The 19,554-nt window shown below is 34.6% G+C and overlaps 2 long non-coding RNA genes across 4 annotated transcripts; both read left to right on the top strand.

Moving 5' to 3' along the window:
• The first annotated feature begins 12,038 nt into the window (after nucleotides 1-12,038).
• Nucleotides 12,039-13,329, top strand: LOC113070680 (uncharacterized). Its single transcript, XR_003279979.1, has 4 exons — nucleotides 12,039-12,319; nucleotides 12,625-12,894; nucleotides 12,994-13,044; nucleotides 13,196-13,329. It is a non-coding gene; the product is annotated as an uncharacterized LOC113070680 (long non-coding RNA).
• Nucleotides 13,330-14,156: 827 nt separating this feature from the next.
• Nucleotides 14,157-19,328, top strand: LOC113070681 (uncharacterized). 3 transcript variants are annotated; one of them, XR_003279981.1, is made up of 4 exons: nucleotides 14,157-14,182; nucleotides 16,160-16,360; nucleotides 17,746-17,818; nucleotides 19,092-19,328. It is a non-coding gene; the product is annotated as an uncharacterized LOC113070681 (long non-coding RNA). The 3 variants fall into 3 exon arrangements; XR_003279980.1 differs by lacking the exon at nucleotides 14,157-14,182 and having other exon boundaries at nucleotides 15,833-16,360; XR_003279982.1 differs by lacking the exon at nucleotides 14,157-14,182 and having other exon boundaries at nucleotides 15,833-16,360; nucleotides 17,746-17,865.
• The last annotated feature ends 226 nt before the right edge of the window (nucleotides 19,329-19,554 follow it).

Raw genomic sequence — 19,554 nt, 5'->3', positions numbered from 1 at the left:
CTGTTTCAAACTTACAGGCTAGGCTTTTCTGAAGCCAACCTAAAGTTTGTCTTGAACTTTTTATCTAGTTATTCATTTTTCCCTTTTTAATATGTGTCATGTTTGTTGTATTTTTGCAAAATGATAAAGTTAATGAAACATATTGTTTTAAAAAAAGAGAATACCGTATTTTGAGCATTGCATTATGAATGTTATTTACACTATAATGTTTTTCCATATTGTTAGTAAATTAATAGATTTATTTAGATTTAAAAAATTTTTTTACTGTTTTAAAAATCTCTTTGAAGATTGGGACAAAACATACCTAGAAAATAATAAAAAATAAAAAATAAATAAATAAATAAAAACCCACCACCAGTTTGATGGATTTCTAACTGTTTCTGAAGACATTCACTGAAGCAGTCCACACAAATTACCTACATTGTGAAATATGTCAAAAGTTGTTTTTCCCCCCTAAAAAAAAAAAGAGAGAAAACCTGTGGATGAACTTCATTACAAAGTATCTATACAAACTGTGATATATAAAGATTGATAAATATTTTACGTTCCTTGGCTGTAAATATATAAAATGTTTATGTTTGAATGTTGTCAATTCATCTATATAACAGGATCCCATATTTATCCAAATGGTTTAAAAAAAAAGTTTGTTTTCTTTGTGTGAGCTTAACATCAAATTAACAATTTAGATATTTTTGCACTTTGCATTGTGAATGTTATTTACTCTAAGGAATATCTATATTCTCAGTAAAGTAATACATTGATTATTGTTTAAACTGTATTAAGGATCTTTTTGAAGATTTGTACTGTAAAACCTGTGATTAAAAAACCTGTAATCTAAACCTGCTCATGAGATTTCATCACTTTTTTTTTGACAGTTACACATTCCAGTTAACTTACAATGTCGTGCTGTGGATTTTTAACCCTTTCCGAAGAAACTGAAGCAACCCACACAAATTACATTGTGAAATCTATGTCAAAATCAAAACTTATGGATAAACATCATTACATTTTTTTTTTTTTTTTTTTTTTTTTTTTACTTTGAACAACAATTAAAAAAATCATTTTGTATTTTTTAAGTATTATTCTGCACAGTTATGGTTATTCATATTCAACATTTTAGTATATTTTCAAGTATGTTAATTGCAAAGCATCTTTTCCAATGTAATGACTGTTTCATAAATACAGCTGACTTAATGGTTAATCAAACGCCACTTAAAATATTTATTATTCCAAGGAGTACAGTGCTCCTGCTTCAATCAGGGTTTTTTTTTTTTTTTTTTTTTGTAACCGCTATACATTTTGAAATACAACCTCTATATGTATCTATACATATTTCTTAAAGACTTAAACATATTAATCTTAAAGAAATTTGAAAAATGTTTACAAAATGGTTTGTGTAAAGGCTACAAAATCAGTATGCTTTTTTTCCCTTTCAGTTATTATTATTATTATTTTTTTTAAATCGCTAACACACTACAAGTAGTGTTTTAGGCACACCTAATGAAACCATTGGCTTATAATTCATAAGCCTGTTTACAGATACATTTTTTTTTTTTTTTACAATTGCTTACACAGGATTTCTGTTATAATGGCTCCTTTTCTCTAAACTCTGACACAAAATCCCAAACACAACATGCAAAATATGATTACACATCTCTTGCACCAGCAAACTTTACAGTCAAAACAAAACTTTTCTCAAAATACTGTTTTTGACTCATTTCTCTACACACAATCCATCAAACAATACACTCTTTAACAAAACACAGATGTGATAAAGGTAAAACACTACTATCTTGTGTCTTCAGCATGTTCAGTGCACAGCACTTACATGTTAAATATGCTTATTATATATAAGCAAGTGAATGTGTAGAACCATTACACACAATATATATATATATATATATATATATATATATATATATATATATATATATATATATATATATATATATATATATATATCATGCAACAGGCAACATACAAAAAAAGTCACAAATTCATAATTGCAAGATTCAAAATTGAATTCTTTTTACAATACCAGATGACACAAGCAAATAAGGGGGAGCAGCTACTTTTTCCAGTTCATCTGCCATCAATTAAATTATGGGAAATATTGCACAATAATAAATATACCCTCCCACCAACACAGATTCTCCGCCCATGAGTCTGAAAAGAATGGAAGAAAATGCCTATATAAAGACAGAGATCATCCGATTAAAAGCACAAGAAATCATCTGGACATCCACAGAGGAACACCTGATACTCATCACAGGTATGATGGCATATGATCCACTCGACTACATCAATAATCTTAATCACTAAACATTTTCTATTTAATTATGTAGATCATCCAGTTAAACAGAAACTTCAAATATTTCTTGATCAGTTAAATGACAGTTCATTTTGATTGACTTTTCAGCACTTCATGAACTGAAAACATCTCTTAGAGACTAATTGAGCTCTTGGCATTTTGTCATAAATGATATATCACCAACTTTTTTGTGTTCTTTTCGACATTACAGTTGTATGAGCCATCACATAACTTATGCTAGCTGATTAAAAGCACTGTAACAATATCGATTTAGTTTTAAAATGTTATTATTATTATTATTTTAAATTCCAACAGACTTTGCTTTAAAAAGGCTGAAAAAAAATGTCTGGAAAAAAATGGGTTCTCCTTGTCGCCAGCTCAAAGAACTGGGAAAATTACCAACACCAGGTTTGTCCTTCTTTTTATTATATTCTTTATTTTCAAGACATTCCTCAAGGTGTGCTGTACCACAGTTTGTATATGATGACAGTAACTGGTGAACATGGAAACAATCTCTTTCATTTGTGTTTTAGGCCAATGTGTGCGGTTTATATCAGATAATTAGGAAACATGGGATTCCTGATGAGCAGATTGTGGTGATGATGTATGATGACATTGCTTACAATAAAGAGTGAGTCATTTTCTGAAGTTTTTTAGCATCATGTGTTTCATGGCTGATCTCAATCTTCAGAGCTACACACACTGATATTTAGTGGAGCTAGAACAACAGTGTATGTCAAATAATGTCAAAGCCATATAATACAAACTATAGTGTTAAAATGTAGGCTATATTTATACACTGTAAGTGTAAAGTACAGAAGTATAGTATAATAATAATAATGTAATAAAAGAAAAAACTTTCAGAAATCCGGAAACACGTCATCACAGAAAAGCAGCAATAGATTGTGTGGAGCTGATTGTGTTTAACTTGTTCCTTTTCTTCTCTGCCTGCAGAAACCCAACTAAAGGAATCATTGCCAGTGTAGTTGATGACAAAGACGTGTACTCAGGAGTTCAGAAAGACTACACTGGAAAGGTAACATTTAGAAAGTTATTGTTTTGATGTTTTTATTCCATTTCTGAGCACAATTATAGCTTATAATATTAATGATTAATTATGGCAATGATGATCTTAAAGGATGTGACCCCACAAAACTTCCTGGCTGCTCTTCAAGGGGATGAGAGTACAAACAGAAAAGTCATAAACAGGTTTGTTTGATAAGAAATCTTTTACTACTATGATATGCTATATAAATCATTTTTATTTTATTGTATTTTATTTATAAGGAAACAGCACATTTTGTAACTTTTGTGTTATTGTGTGACTGTCAAAATACAGAAAGATTTTCTATGAATTAGATGACTGCAACACCTACATAATGCAAACACATTATAAATAATTTTACATGAGGATGTTGGAAATTGCTTTGCTTACAAATATCACTGATAATATGATGTACAGCTAAATAATTGCAATGCATCTGCTGCTTCTATGCTTGGCCTCGTAATCAATGCTTGCAGCTAATATGTGACCTAAACTGAGATTTATACATCATCTACAAGCTGAACAAATACGTTTTCTATTGATGTACGGTTTGTTAGGATTGGACAATATTTGGTCGAGATACAACTTTAAAATCTGGAATCTGATGGTGCAAATCTAGATATTGAGAAAATCACTTTAAAGTGGTCCAAACTAAATCCTTAGCAAAGCATATTACTGGTCAAAAATTAGGTTTTAATGTATTTATGGTATGAAATTTACAAAATATCATCATGGAAGATCCTAAAGATTTTGGCATAAAAGAAAATTAAAAATTTTGACTCATACCCATACATGTTTTTTTTTTGGCTATTGCTACAAATATACCCCAGCAACTTAAGACTGGTTTTGTGGTCCAGGGTCACATATACTGTATGAATTTGCAGCTAAAATGAAGAACCATTATTATTTTCCTTTAATGCAGTGGAGAAAATGACAACATATTCATCTACATGTCCGGTCTGGGAAATGAAGGCACATTTGAATTTCCTGAGGAGTCAGTAAGTATAAAAATAGATATTTGTGCATATTGGAGTACTATTTAACTGAACTTGCAATAAATAAATAAATAAATAAATTGAATAAAAATATATGTATTATTTTCAATATTTTTAATAATAATAGTAGTAGGCTAGAAGTGGTAAAAAGGTAACATTTTGCAGTGTAGCTATGGATACACAATTAATGCAACTAAAAACTTTGTCTATAAGTGATAATCTTTTAAAAACACTATTTCCCATGCTGTGAATTTTAGAAAACATTTCAGAGGATAAAATTATTAATTCAATATTGCGCATGTAAATAGATGAATTAAGACACAGGACTTGTTGTGTTTAACCTGACATCCTGCTGAATTATAGAACATTAATTCAGTACTTTTATTACAGCTTTGTAAGAATGATCTCGTTCGTGTAATAAACAAAATGCATCATGAAAGGAAATTCTCAAAGGTACGTATACAATTAATGTTTTTTATGTATATTCCATATATACAGAGAGAGAGAGAGAGAGAGAGAGAGACAAAGAGAGAGAGATGGATTTTGTTTACTAATATTTTGAACTTAAACATCATTTGCATCACTTAAATCCCAATCTTTCATCTGAAAGGAAATTCAAACCGTATGAGTCTTCTTGACAGTAATTTTAAATATCTCTTACTGTTTCCTCAATGCACCTATGCGCTGCAGATGGTGATATTCATGACCAGCAGTTACTCTTCAACAATGTTCAAAGATCTTGGCTGTAATGTAGATGGTAAGGGAAAAAATCTAACAGCCATGCCTTATTGTAATCAGATTTGGGCTTACGCTAGATTTTATTTGAAAGGATTGTGCCCATAATCCATTTTCCAAAAATAAATAAATAAAACGTTTCTGATGTGATCTGAATCTATCACGCAGCCTATGCATTGACTGCATGTGATACAAATATCCAGAGCACTCCCACTGATTACGATGAAACCAGAAACATCTACCGCTCTGATAAATTCTCATCTGCTTGGTTGAAGGACATTAATGAGGTAAACAACTTTGAACTGCATATGGCATTAATAGTTTAATATTCTGATCTAATAATAGTCACAAAGCAGACATGACAAATGTGTGTATTTGACTTTATATTCACAGGCTGACTTTAATAAAGAAACATTCCAAGGGAAGATAGCTGATAAACAAGCTCATTACCAAGGTCCCTGCCCCTGTCAGTTTGGGAAACTGGTATTAAACATTTACAACTTTAGACATTATTTCATTATATTAATATAAAATAGGATATGATCACATATATAGATCTATTCACAAGGTCCATAAATGTTGTTCTTTTTCTAAAATCATTTGTTGATTTTTTTTTTTTTTTTTTTAGGAAATCAGTCAATGTCTCCTCAGTGACTTTCTGCAAAAATGAACACCCTCCAAGCCGATCAAACAGCATTCCAGACCACATCTTTCTGATGCGGGCAAGAAAATGAGTAAATAAGAGTAATCTGAGGACCTTTTTGTGCTAGTCTTTTATGTTGATTGAAGCAAAAATAGAGCTTAACACAGTAATATTGTGAAATTTTTTGTAAACAATAAAACTGGGAATAAGGTTAAACGTCCAATGATTGTATGTGTTTTTTTTTATCATGCATAGATTTGACACCTTCTTTTATTCTGCAGAAAACCTTTCCCCAATATAAATACATTTATCACTGAACCTAGTTATTTTAACCAATGAATAGATAGTCTCACAACTAATGTTACAATTAAAGTAATGCTACCAAGTGAATGATAAAAAAATCAGATATATGAGGACTGCACCTTCTGATTTGCTTAATTTTCACAAACAAGCAAGTGCATGAAATCAAGCATGCAATCTCCTTAATCTTTTAACAGAACACTAACATCCAAACAGAAATGATTTACTGAGGCAGGAACTTGACTGGTCTGCCCAAACCTCAGATCTGAACCACTCTGAACACATTCATGATGGATATTTATGCGCATGGATTTGAAATTTGTGGTTTTTAAAAGCTCACATTTGGCCAAGCTGTCCAGTCCAGAAATGTACATCACTGTAAGTGTGGTTTGAAGGAAAGTATTTGATGGAGAGGTATGAAAGCACAAGCAGCAGTCATCAACATCCAAACACCAATGGCACCAAACTATTTTGAAGGGCTTGACTCAAGGATTCAAGGGTTATGATCCAAATGACAAAATCACCTTATCACAGGGCTATGTTGGACAGATATTTGTCTGTGTGGCCGAGAATATTATGGACTCTGACACCAATGCACTTGTAGGGCAAAAATAAATAAATAAAATAAAACAAAAAACTAAATATAATTACTGTTGTAACTAACAATAGTAACTGCCATATAATCATACAAGCTTTTCTTTATTTGACATTTTGTAGACATAATAACAAAATTACAATAAAAACTAATTTTGCTCGTCTAACAGAGAAATTATATAAAGTATTTTCCCATTTGTCTTATGTTTATAAAGGTGACAGTAACACATTTTGATGATACAAATGGTCGTTTTTGCAGTCTTAATTACATTTTATGTAAAAATGGTTGTCAGGTCAATCAATGTGTCAAAAAAATGCTAAAAATATCAGCTGATTTTTTTATCCAGCTCATGCTAAAAATGAATAAGAACAAGAAAGCCAACAGTGGTTCTGGTTTAGACTGTACTGTATATTCTGAACAATGTACTACGTCAAACAAATATTCAGAGCATGTACTGAACATCTTCATGCCGTTATACTTGCTGCACTCTGCAGAAATACAGTAAAATACCAATCAAGGATGATTTTGTGAATATGGTCTCTATCTGTCACTTCATGTTACCCACAATTCTCTGACTGACTGCTTCAATGAAGATTCTTCTGTTCAGTTTTGTCTTTGTCTCTTTCATTTGGTCTCTTTGTGTAATCAATCCAAAATAAATAAATTTAGATAACTTTGATTTTATGTGTTGTTACTACAAAAATAGTCTGTATACAATTATTTTTTTAATTTTTTTTTTTACTTAAACCCATTTTTTGCCATTGTAGGAATCATGAAAAAACATTTTCAATGTACACAATTATTTTCTCTGTAATTTTTTTTTAAATATATATTTTTTTTCATTATTGAATAACACAACAATAAAATAAAAGTGTGACCGGGGGTTTAAAGCAGGAAGAGAAAATAAGCATTCGTGATGATTTTCCCTGGTCACGGCTATAAGGCTTTGTCAGAAAGTCACAGAAACTAAAACTTTGTAGATGGCAGTATTATTGTCCAACAGACTGGACAATGTTGGAAAATATAGTTATCAGGCTTACTTATAATTTTACTGTTTTTAACATAACATGTTATAGATAAAATACACCACATCCATGTTTAACTATACAGAGTAGTATTTTATTTAATTTTTTATAACACAGCTCCTTGCCTGCGTCAACCCGATTTTTATTTTCAACCAAAATGCTAATTCTATCTGACTTCATGTCCAACGTGACGTTACATAGACGTCCGGCTGGGATGAGGCTATAATTTGTTTCACATTCAGATTATTATATCTTTCTGAATGTTCTAGGTTTGTTCTTTCAAAAGCCCGCATGCAACAGAAAGTCAGTGACTGAGAAAAGTGCTGATTTCATTCAGGGTGCCTGCTTTCACTTTAAAATGTTGTCCTGGTGTCCAGTTTAATACCCTATATACTTGTTTCTGGAAAGAAACATTATTATTTTGTGTGGAAAGCAAATTGCTGTCTTTCTTTGACATTTTGACATCACCTCATACCAATGGGGCAATATCAATCCTTGTGTGATTGCTTTAGTTAACAATGTTCTTTCCGATATTACTTGAATAAAATAAAACAAGCTCCTAATAAAGACTTCATAAGCGGAAAATAGGAAGTTTCCGATAGCACGTGTGGTGGAAAAATTCATTTAACATTGCTTCTGTATGCCTATATATGCATGTGTTTTCTTAGAATTGCTGTGTGGGTTCAGAAGGGTGACACCTGGGTGGAAAAAAGGGGTCTGAGAATGACCTGAGAGGGTAATTGGGCCATATAGTGGGGGGACAATGCCTGAGGATGACCTGAGGGGGTCACCTAAGTCCTAAACGTGTGAGAAACAGCCCATAGAGAGTGTTCCTTTGTAACCTTGAAGCAGCAAAGGTATATAAGGTGGAGGACTGCCCTCTTCCTGGGTCGGTTTCACTCTGCAGGAACTCAGTGTTGCTGTATGACTGTCTGACCTTCTTTGCAAAGAATAAAAGCTTTCTTTTTAATTATACCTGAGAATGAGTCTGTCTCTTATGCTGATGAGAGTTGATTTAAATTTTGCCACAACAATTTGGTGTCAGAACGTGGGATTCCTTGGATGTGTCTTCTGGACCTGTGAGCGGACGGTGACTGATCATCCTGAACAATAGAAGTTCAGCCTTAACCCCAATTAGGTTTGAGGGAGAAAGGGACCGACCGCTGAGGCCCGGAGGGGACACCACTGGAATCAGAAAAGAACCGGAGTGGCAACAGAGCTCTCGGGTAAGAGACAGTTCATGGTATTCAAATTTTTTTTTTTTTTTAAGGATTGGAATTTAAATTAGAAAAGACGAACCATATTGGTTTCCTTCTCTGTGGGAAGCACAATCTGGATGGTTCCAGAGAGGAATTGGATTGTGAGAATACTGCGGCACAGTTAATAAATTTCTAAGGGGAGTTAAAACTGCTGCAACTGGCGTGATCATAAATTGAGTTAGAAATTGAGATCAAAGCGATCCAGATATTTCGAAGCGATAAGCTGAGATCACGCTCGAGCGGTTAACATATTTCTAAGAGGGGAAGTGAGAGTGTGCGAGTATTGGCTCTCCGACTTGGGCAGAGGAAGTCAGTTCTGTTGGAGATGTCTGACAGATTAAAGGCGCGCCGAAGGAAAAAGGTATCCACAGAGAAAGAAACCAGCAGATATGGGAAAGTCTCAGAGAAAGCTTGCTGAATATGATACACCGGTGTTTAGGCAAATGAAAAAAAGTGTATGGCCAAAAATGAATGCAAGATATAGGGAAATTAATTAAATACCATGGTTTTCCAAAAGAGGGAACGTTGAGTGTTAAGAAATTAAAAGCTGTGAAGGAATCAGTAGAAGAGGGAAGCGAGGGACAGAAAGGTTGTTGTGTGAGACACATGTGTGAGAAATGTGAACGAACTGTGAATTGTTGGATAGCGGAGTTAGAGAAAGGATAACAATGCAGAAAGAACTAGCAAGTAGAAAAGAGGAAAAGAAAGTTGAAGAATGTGAAGAAAGTGTAAATGCCTCCCATAGACCTACTAACCGCTTTTATGTTTGTGTTTCTAAACATGTACCTCCGCCCTATACACACTTTCCCTTGATCGATCTGAAAGCCGTGAAACTGGACCCTGACCTCGACTGGTTTCCGCCGAGAAGACCAACAGCACCGTGGCCAGATCCAGAATGGAGACAAGAAACAGCGGAAGACCCAGAAATCATTCCTGAAACCCCCAACGAAGAAATTGAAGAGGAAATAGTTTGTAGAGCACCCCCGACAAAGAAAAGACAAACAAGACAAACAGCGAAAGAAGAAAATGTGAGTATAACAGCTCCATTGATTGAAGTTTCAGGTCCTGACGGCCCTGTTATGGTTTTTAGACCATGGACTATAACGGACATGAAGGAAGTGATGGCTCACTTGCCGAGCCCTGACAAAGCAGGTGATAAATTTTCTACCGAATTAGTCACCTTCTGCCAAGAATTCAGCCCTACTGTGTACGAACTGAGGAGGCCGCTGGCAGTGAAACTGGGGGCTACGAGCTGACATAAAGTGAGTGGAGAGCTGCAGAAAGAGGACTGTCTGAGAGGACACTGTGAATGGAAAAGTGGATGACTATCTGCTGTTTTAGCACACGCTTTGCATGCAGAGGAGATGCAGACGGCGAAGAAGGAAAGAGTTAAAGCCAAGACCAACAGAGAGTGGCAGCTGGCCTTTGTGCAAGCCGTGTCGAAGCCGGGGGGGCTATTCTGCACAGCGAAACCAGCAATCAAAAGGGGGAAGATGGAAGAGAGGAGGAACATATCCGAACAAAACTGAAAGAAACTCTGAAAGATGGGGTTTTGGATCTGCGAGAGTGATGAACATGCGACATTCAAGTGTACCAGATTCAGACCCGGAGAACCAGCGAAATCAACAAGCAGACTGAAGCGAGGGAGACGGAGAACAGAGAGGAGGGGTCCAGGGCGAGCAACCAACGGTCACAAGTCAGGGAAGTGAAAATTTTCTAACCACAAACACACACACATACACTGATGTATTTTCTGCTCTACTTTCTGAGGTGGGAATCAACTGGAAATACCACTGAGTTTTGGACTAAAGTGTATAACTACACGGACACTTCAGGGTTAAAACCATTTGAAGAACTGTGCAAAGCTGCTCTGGCTGCCCTCTCCTTGCCACACTCAAATGCAGAGGTTGAACGGATGAGTGTGGTCAAGTCAAAGCTAAGAAATAGACTGTCACTGCACACTCTCAACTCCATACTCCTTGTGCGGTATGGACTGAAGCTGGCTGGTGATACTTGTAACCAGCATAAACTACCCAGTGAAGTTCTGCAACACTTTGGCACCACAGCAGCATACAGCTTTAAAGCCATGCCATCCTTTTCTGCTGATACCAGCTCATTGGACAGTGAAGCTTAAGATGATTTGCTTGTAAATCTATGATTCATCAAGGAATGGATTTTCCAGAACCGAGGGAATCCAGGCTGATGGTGGCAGTGTACACTGCACTGTGAATGAGTAAAGTAATCGAGGAAACCTGAACAGCTAACCAACCCAGCAGCACACCACACCATTCTATGGAGAGAGTTGTAAATAGGTGCCTAACAATAGACAAACACATTTAAATTAAGATGCTAGCTGCAATTGTTCAATTGTTCAATATAGCCTAATTGTTAATTTACTGATACACCTTGTTATTAGCTTGTCATTTAGGTAGCATATTAACTACCACAGGGCTTTAATTGTTCAATTCATGTGTAGTTTCACTGGTTAAAAGGAAAATAGTCTACATAAAATTTAATTGTTCAAAAGTGTTTAACTGTTCAATATCAATGTTGTATTTAAAAATAAAAATAAATCTAGTCATGAAAAAGTGTTGTTTGTATTCATTTTAAAAATGCTGAGTGTGTGTGTATTTATTTTACAAACAAATGTAAATTAGCATTTCAAATAATATTTATGTAGTTTTGCGTTGCGATTACGTAATGACGTCATGGCGCAATTACGTCACAATGTCATTTAGTATCGCAAGCCGTTTTAGCGTTTTGACTGTCCATAAATATAATTTCGGATAGTCACAATTTTAATCCGGATAGTCATAATTATAATTCGACTAGTCACAATGACAATTAGAGATATCTGCAATTATAATTGCACTAGTAAGAAATCAGATTAGAGATATCTCTAAAAACTTTATGACTAGTCAAAACTACATTTAAGATATCTGTAATTATTTTATAGATATCTTCAATAGACGCGTCATACATCCGCAAATGTAATTAGAGATATCTCTAATTCAATTTCGACTAGTCACAATTATAGTTTAAGATATCTGAATTGCAATTGCTCCTAGTCGAAATGCTCCTGTTTGACGTCAGAATAAATTTACTCAGCTCCTCCCCGCCTACTCTGCTAACAGCTAACAACCCAGACAGCACATGTACGTCTGGCCGACGTCGGCCCAATATCGAAACGTCGGCCTCTATACCTAAAACATCTATAACACATCGGCCTGGCGGAGGCCGATATAATTTGGTCAGTGCTCTGTTCTCCAGCTCATCAATCGTCGGCCCTGAGTTGGTTCACGACCGCGGGCCGATGCCGCGCTTATCTGTGTGCGCGTGCCCAGTATTCGTCTCTTTTAGCCACCCAGAGAGAGAGAAGAGGATAATCCCAGCGACATCTGTGGCTCTGAGGTAACGTTACGATTTCACTTCAGCTCAATTAGACAAAAATACTACTTTGTTAATTCTGTGACACTGAAAAAGTACTAGTAAGGCACACGGTGTGTTTTATACAGTCTATGGGCAGCTGAAGAGTCTGGCTCATTTTCAAATGTTACCGTTAACTTTTTGAGCCAACGGTCACGGTAGCGATTTTTTTAACATTAATGTTAACGCCTTAATGCGTTTTCAGAAGTTTCTCGGAGGGAAAATGTAAAAGCGGGTTATTAAAGAGAAGTCCTGACTGCTTTTTCACCGTGTTTTTCACTCTTTTACAGGCTTCCAGAAATAATCTGGTGAAATAATATGGTGAGCTATTGTTGCTGTTGCTTCTGAACTACAAAATGATTTTTAAATTTATTATTGAATGAGACTGTACATTATAAATGTAATGCTTTAACTCTAGATGTTTGTTTGTGTAAATGCTGTGTGTGCGTTGAGTCCTGCGCGAGCGGGGAGCAGAGTTGCCATGGAAACGGGGCATCAACACAAAAACCGTTACTGGCAAGCAGTAATCTCCTCTCTCGATGCAGTTTACACTGTTTTGGGTAAGTTTAGTCGCTAAAACCACACAAATATTACATACAAATGTTCCTGACACGTTTCTTGCTTGTTATTTACATGTTTCAATTAAATTTATTTTATAGAAACGGTTTAGTGTCTTCGGAAAAGTCCGTTATCATTTTAGCAGTTTTCAGGTAGGCTAACTCTATAGATTGAGCTCTTGTTGATGAAACTCTGGGCTTTTAATCAAATCTTCGATTTGATTAAAACAAAATGATTTTAATTTTAATATTGAATGATTATTGAACGAGACTGTACATTATAAATGTAATGCTTTAACTCTAGATGTTTGTTTGTGTAAATGCTGTGTGCGCGTTGAGTCCTGCGCGAGCGGGTAGCAGAGTTGCCATGGAAACGGGGCGTCAACACAAAAACCGTTACTGGCAAGCAGTAATCTCCTCTCTCGATGCAGTTTACACCGTTTTGGGTACGTTTAGTCGCTAAAATCACACAAATATTACATACAAATGTTCCTGACACGTTTCTTGCTTGTTATTGACATGTTTCAATTAAATTTATTTTATAGAAACGGTTTAGTTTCTTCGAAAAAGTCCGTTAGCATCTTAGCAGTTTTCAGGTAGGCTAACTATATAGATTGAGCTCTTGTTGATGAAACTCTGGGCTTTCAATCAAATCTTCGTGTGTGTATGAGATATTTTGATGGCACTTTGAATGTTTTGCTGGTGATTTGTCAGTATGTTATTGGAAAAGGCTGATTTACTGAATCGATGACGTCACTTACAGTGAGAGTGTAATCGGCTGAAATCAAGTTCACATTAGTTTCGATATTTCATGATAAACAGATATTAATACAAATTGTTCTGTGATTTCAGGAGGACAGAAAGAAACTCTACAGAACAGAAGTGAAGCTCCAAGATTTCAACATTTCTGAAGGGAGATTCTGACTTAGAAATACAGGTGAACTGAAGAAGCTCATGAAATACATTAATATGCCTTTTTCAGAATACATTTCACCAATTTTAAGAAGTCCCTGACATCATAACGTAAGTCACACTCAACCTAAAACTAAAAATATAGATTGTGTTATTTTAAGATTATATTTTAGTAGTAGAATATGTATATTACATGTTATTATAATTGTAATATATTATTCTGTCTTTTATCTCCATTTCACCTCTACTCTAGCTTGTTTCCTTCTAATGAACCTGGAACTGCAGAGTAAATATTGTTGACTCTGTGTCAGATTGCTTGTTTTGTTCCTGGATTCTTCAGTGATGATGAGCAGAGTCTGAGTGAACCTGCTGTCAGACAGTAAGTACCGTGGGGTTTCAGTCAGGGCCTTCAGTAAACAACTGTTAGATACCTGTACACATCTTACACATCTGTTACAGCTAACGCAGCCGTATGTGTAAAGGTGCGGTCACACTAGCCTTTGAACATGCAAAATTATTTCGGACGCTGCTGCGAATATGGGCGGGAGCAAGATATAACGGTTTCCCCTTATCACAACATGGGTTAATCTGTGCTTTTACTGTGTCTTTGGCGATGGCGTCGAAAGCGTCTTATTATATTGCACTCTGTCTCTCTCTCTCTCTATAAATATACACACTAAACAATAAAAAAATATAGAACGTGTCCTCATTCAAATGTGCCATCTGTTCCTGTTTCCATTGACACTGCGAACCATGCAGCTTCTTTTTTAATTATCTTTTAAATATGTATTATATAAAATAGGATGCTGCGCTACGGCTAAAATTAGCACTTCATTTTTTAATTTCTGTACAGAGAGGTCACGCAGTGACGTATCATTCATCTACTGGTCCCACGACTTCACGTGATGCGAATTCGCAGGTCAAAGTTCACCAAACTTGAACTTTCGAATGCAGCGAAATGCGAAAATTTTTGCATGAGCCTGGGTTTCCGGTCTGACGCATTCGCAAGAGTATGAATGGAAGTCAGTGGAACGAAAAGTGCAGTGTGACCGCCCCTTAATGCACATATTATGCCCCACACAGGCTCTCAACAACAATGACGGGGCTGATCAACAACTTCAGCAGTAGGCTAGATTAGTGTGGGTTAAAGGGATAGTTCACCCCAAAATGAAAATTTGCTGTTAATTTACTTTCCCTCAGGTCTTCCAAGGTGTGGGTGACTTTTTGGTAACAATTTATAATAAAGTTCAGTTGTAAGTCACTTTTAAGTGAGTAGTTAATGATGAACTAATCATTTACAAAACATTCACAAGTGCCTAATAAGTGATATACTAATAATTTGTGTACTTTTTGTAAATTCATTTTAAAAGTCATTTACAAGTAATTAGATTATGATTAACTAATTATTTACAAAACATGACTGTTCATAGAAATAAATGATGTTAATATTTTTATCTATGTTCTGTAGATTAAGTTATAAATAATTTACAAGTGACATGAATATACATTCACTAATGATTAAGTAATATGCTATGATTTACACATCTTTCATAAGCAATCTTAAAAAAAATAAAATCACGAAAAAAATCAAACAGATCCTTAATTTTTAATAGTTACTAGTTAAAATATTATGAATCACTTATAAATCATTGAAATGTCAACATTGTACTATTATCTCAATAAACAGTATAAATCATTTACAAAGCTTTCTGCACCCCCCAATCTAAGATGTAAACTACTCATCAGTTGTAAATGTTTTACAAACTTTGTGGTTTTCAGTTGTGTGTGCGTATGTATATATACATACATATACACACACACACACACACACACACACACACATATATATATATATATATATATATATATATATACACACACACACACCAACACACACAAACACAAAATCAACCAACCTGTAACCGGAAAATTTACATTTACAACTGATGAGTAGTTTACACTTTAGATTGTGGGTGCAGAAAGCTTTGTAAGTTATTTATAACTTAATCTACAGAACATAGATAAAAATATTAACATCACTTATTAATCATCTATGAACACATAGTCATGTTTTGTAAATGATTAGTTTACCATTAGCTAATTACTTTTATTACATGGCTCTGTGGGTACTTGATTCTGATTGGTCAGTTGCGACATTCCGATGCATGTTATCCCTGGATAAAAACCTGTAAAATGTAATAACACAGGCTCATCCGGGTAACAGTAGTTGGTGCTGTACTCTTGCTTTAACTATTTTTTTTTTATTGGTGGAAGCTGTGCATTTGTTTAGCTAATAAATTATAAAAACTGTGTACAACAGTTGTGTACAATTGTTTAATTATCTCATCCTGGTTAGGGTTGGCCTGATTGACGATGCCATCGTTCATCGCCGATGGCTGATAGACATCACGATGCTGCGCCGGCAAACAGCGTCATCAGCTCCAGTATCTCGCCCGTGCATCTGTTGTCATGCGACAGAGAAGTCACGTTCTATAGACAGTTTCTATAGACAGTTGTGAACGTGCTGACAGCTGGTTGCCCAGGCTATGGATTAAAGGTAATAATGTTGTAAGTAGTGTTCATTTTCTCCTAAATACCGATCATTTCGCTTCATTAGACCTCAATGTATCACCAGTAGCCACCGGTATTGATTTGGTCTTTTTTTTTTCTGGACATCCACACAGCACCACAGTATTATCAACTAGAGATCAACCGATAGTGGATTTTTCCAATACTGATAGCTAGTTTGGACCACACTGGCCGATACCGATTTATAAACCAATAGTTTTTAAAATGAATACTGAACAAAATGGATACTGAATGAGAGCAGCGGTCTGCGGTCGTGCTGTGGGTTCCAGGGTTTGTGTCCATTCTCGGACCATTCCATGTATTTCAACTGTAGAAAAGGTTGTTCCGAGCCGAAACTGACTTCTTTCATATTTGTCGACCAATATACAGAAAACTAAATCAGTATATCATCATAAACACAAACGTTTTTGTCTTACATGAATCTAAACAGATGAGAAAGAAAACACACACGTACAGTATTTTTGTTTAAAGAGACAACAGCCTAATAAACGCGCTGCCTGTCATTAATGTTAATCAAAGAACAAAAGAAACAAAAGAAAATCATTCACTGATCTCGACTGAATATATTTAATAACTTTAATTGATTAATCTTTATTTTATTTATAAAAAGAAAACTATGCAGTGTTTTTAAACTTTTAATTACAGTTTCTGTACCTGAAATTTTGTTTAGTTGTATTTAGGATATTGCTAATTGATTTGTTTGTTCATATCTTACTACTGACTGGTTACTTGTCTTTAACACTTTAATATTTTTATTAATTAATTGTTTTTGCTATGGCATTTTTTTTTTTTAGCACAGGCAAAATTCCTCTTGCAGTGTTTTGTAAGCTGCTGATTTTTGCTCATGTTATTCAGCTGTAACAGAATGCTTTGTAAAAAGACAGAAACATGTTTGACATCTAAATGTTTGACTATACATTTCCATTCTAATTTTTTTATATTGGATTTTTTACCTTATTGGAATCGAAACTAGGAATCGATAAGCAGAATCGGAATTGGAATCAATAAAATTCAAACGATACCCAAGCCTACACACCGGATGCGTCTCATTTTATTTGCTGCTATTTTAGAACAGTGCATGATTATCTAATCATATGCAGCGTCTTTGAGAAGTCACAGTTATCACACACACAGGATGCGTCACATTCAATTCAAGCAGCGGTCTGAAACTGTTTATTTAATCACCAAACGGACATAAGTTTGCTTCAGGAATGAACTATGTGGCATATGTGTAGGATATTCCAGGTCAACCTCAACTAAACTAATCACAAGCAATTTGTGAACATTACACAAATGTAAATGATAACTAAATAGTCTTTAAAAGCTTTTTTCACACAATTTTGTTTTTTATAGGGCCAGCAGAGCTGCTGACGGCCCACCGCTGCTGTCAGACAACATCTCCAAGATGCTATAAACTGCAGGACCAGTATTTACAATCTTGAACATACACAACTGTATCATAAGTTTGGGAAGGTATGGTTTTTTGTGTTTTTGAAAGTCTTTTATGGCAACCACAGTTTAATATATGAAATGAAAACAGTTCACTACAATTTAAAATAATAGTTTTCTATTTGAATATATTTAGAGAAGTCATTTATTCCTGTGATGGTAAAGCTGGATTTTCAGCATCATTACTCCAGTCTTCAGTGTCACGTGATCTTCAGAAATCATTCTTATATTCTGATTTGCTTCTGAAGAAACATTTCTGACTATTATCAGTGTTGAAAACCGCTGTGTTCCTTCATTTTTTTCAGGATTCTTTGATGAATAATAAAGTTTTAAAACAGTACAGTGTTTGAAACAGAAATGTCTGTTTTAACTTTTGATAATTGATAAGACAGTGATAATAATTGAAAATGTTTATTGAGCAGCAAATCAGAATGATTTCTGAAGGATCATGTGACACTGAAGACTGGAGTAATAAAAATTAGCTTAGATCACAGAAATAAATTACATTTCACAATATATTCACGTAGAAAACTGTTGTTAAATTGTAATATTTCACAATATTACAGTTTTTTTACTTGCTTTTGATCAAATAAAGGCAGCCTTGTTGAGCAGAAGAGACTTTTCTCAAAGACGTAAAAAGAAAATCGTACTGACCCCAAACTTTTAACGGTAGTATAATTACAAATATAATGTTCCACCCACTGAAATGTATATTCCATTCTAAAGAGATGCCTGTTCCACAAATATTACATTTACAGGGATCACATGAAACACTTCATCAATAAACTGATTTTTGAGAGCATTAGTGGCAGTGTGTCGATTTTTGTTTATTGATTGGTGAATTGGAAGTGGATGTGCGTTTATTAAACCTACTTGTGATTAAATCAGATATATATATATATATATATAGCAAAATAAGCTCAAATTGAGGCAGCAGCATCTATGGTGCATGGCCTGTAGTGAGGTAACTTAATTCTAACACCAAGAATTTATCAAAGTCCACTAAAGGAAGCAAAACCTATTGGTATTTTACTTTGAAATAGCCTTCCTAATAATATTTGGGGCTCGGACACACTTTTTTGTTGTTGTTTAAATTAAATTAAAATACATAGTTTAGTATTCACACAACACATCTAATAACCATGCACTCCAGTTATATGTGATTAAATAAATAATATTTTGTCTGAAATAATATGAACAGCAGCAGCTATTCTAAACTTTCTCCTTTTTATTTCCTGTTTCTATCTCAGGATGTCAATCCCAAGGTTTCTAGAGATTACACCAGCTCCAGACTGAATCCAAACTCACTTTTGAAGACTTCAGATGACACCAACGCTCAGAAAGACTACAGACGACAACTGTACATGAACACACAAAACATTGGACACACAAAACAAATATTAACCTTATTTTGCCTATAAGGGTAAATTTGATGATTTTCAAACTGCTTTATTGTAACGTCTCTTATATCTGTAAATGAACAATATTTACTCTCTGAGTTATGTGGACCTACATGTCCCCTTTTATTTGTAAGCATCACTTTAAAAATGTTGAAAGATAATGTTAATGTTAACTGAATACAAAACTAGAGACTTGTTTAGTAAGATTTTATCAGAAAATATTTTTGAACTTTTATCATGCAATTTAAAACATTTTAATTGCTTAATTAGTATTGTTTGCCTGGTTTTATTTTGTGTTTATTTAACTCTTTTT

The sequence above is a fragment of the Carassius auratus genome, unplaced genomic scaffold (genome assembly GCF_003368295.1).
Source record: "Carassius auratus strain Wakin unplaced genomic scaffold, ASM336829v1 scaf_tig00005214, whole genome shotgun sequence".
NCBI lineage: Eukaryota > Metazoa > Chordata > Actinopteri > Cypriniformes > Cyprinidae > Carassius > Carassius auratus.
Note: the sequence above shows the minus strand (reverse complement) of the source record. Positions and strands in the feature narration are given on the sequence as shown.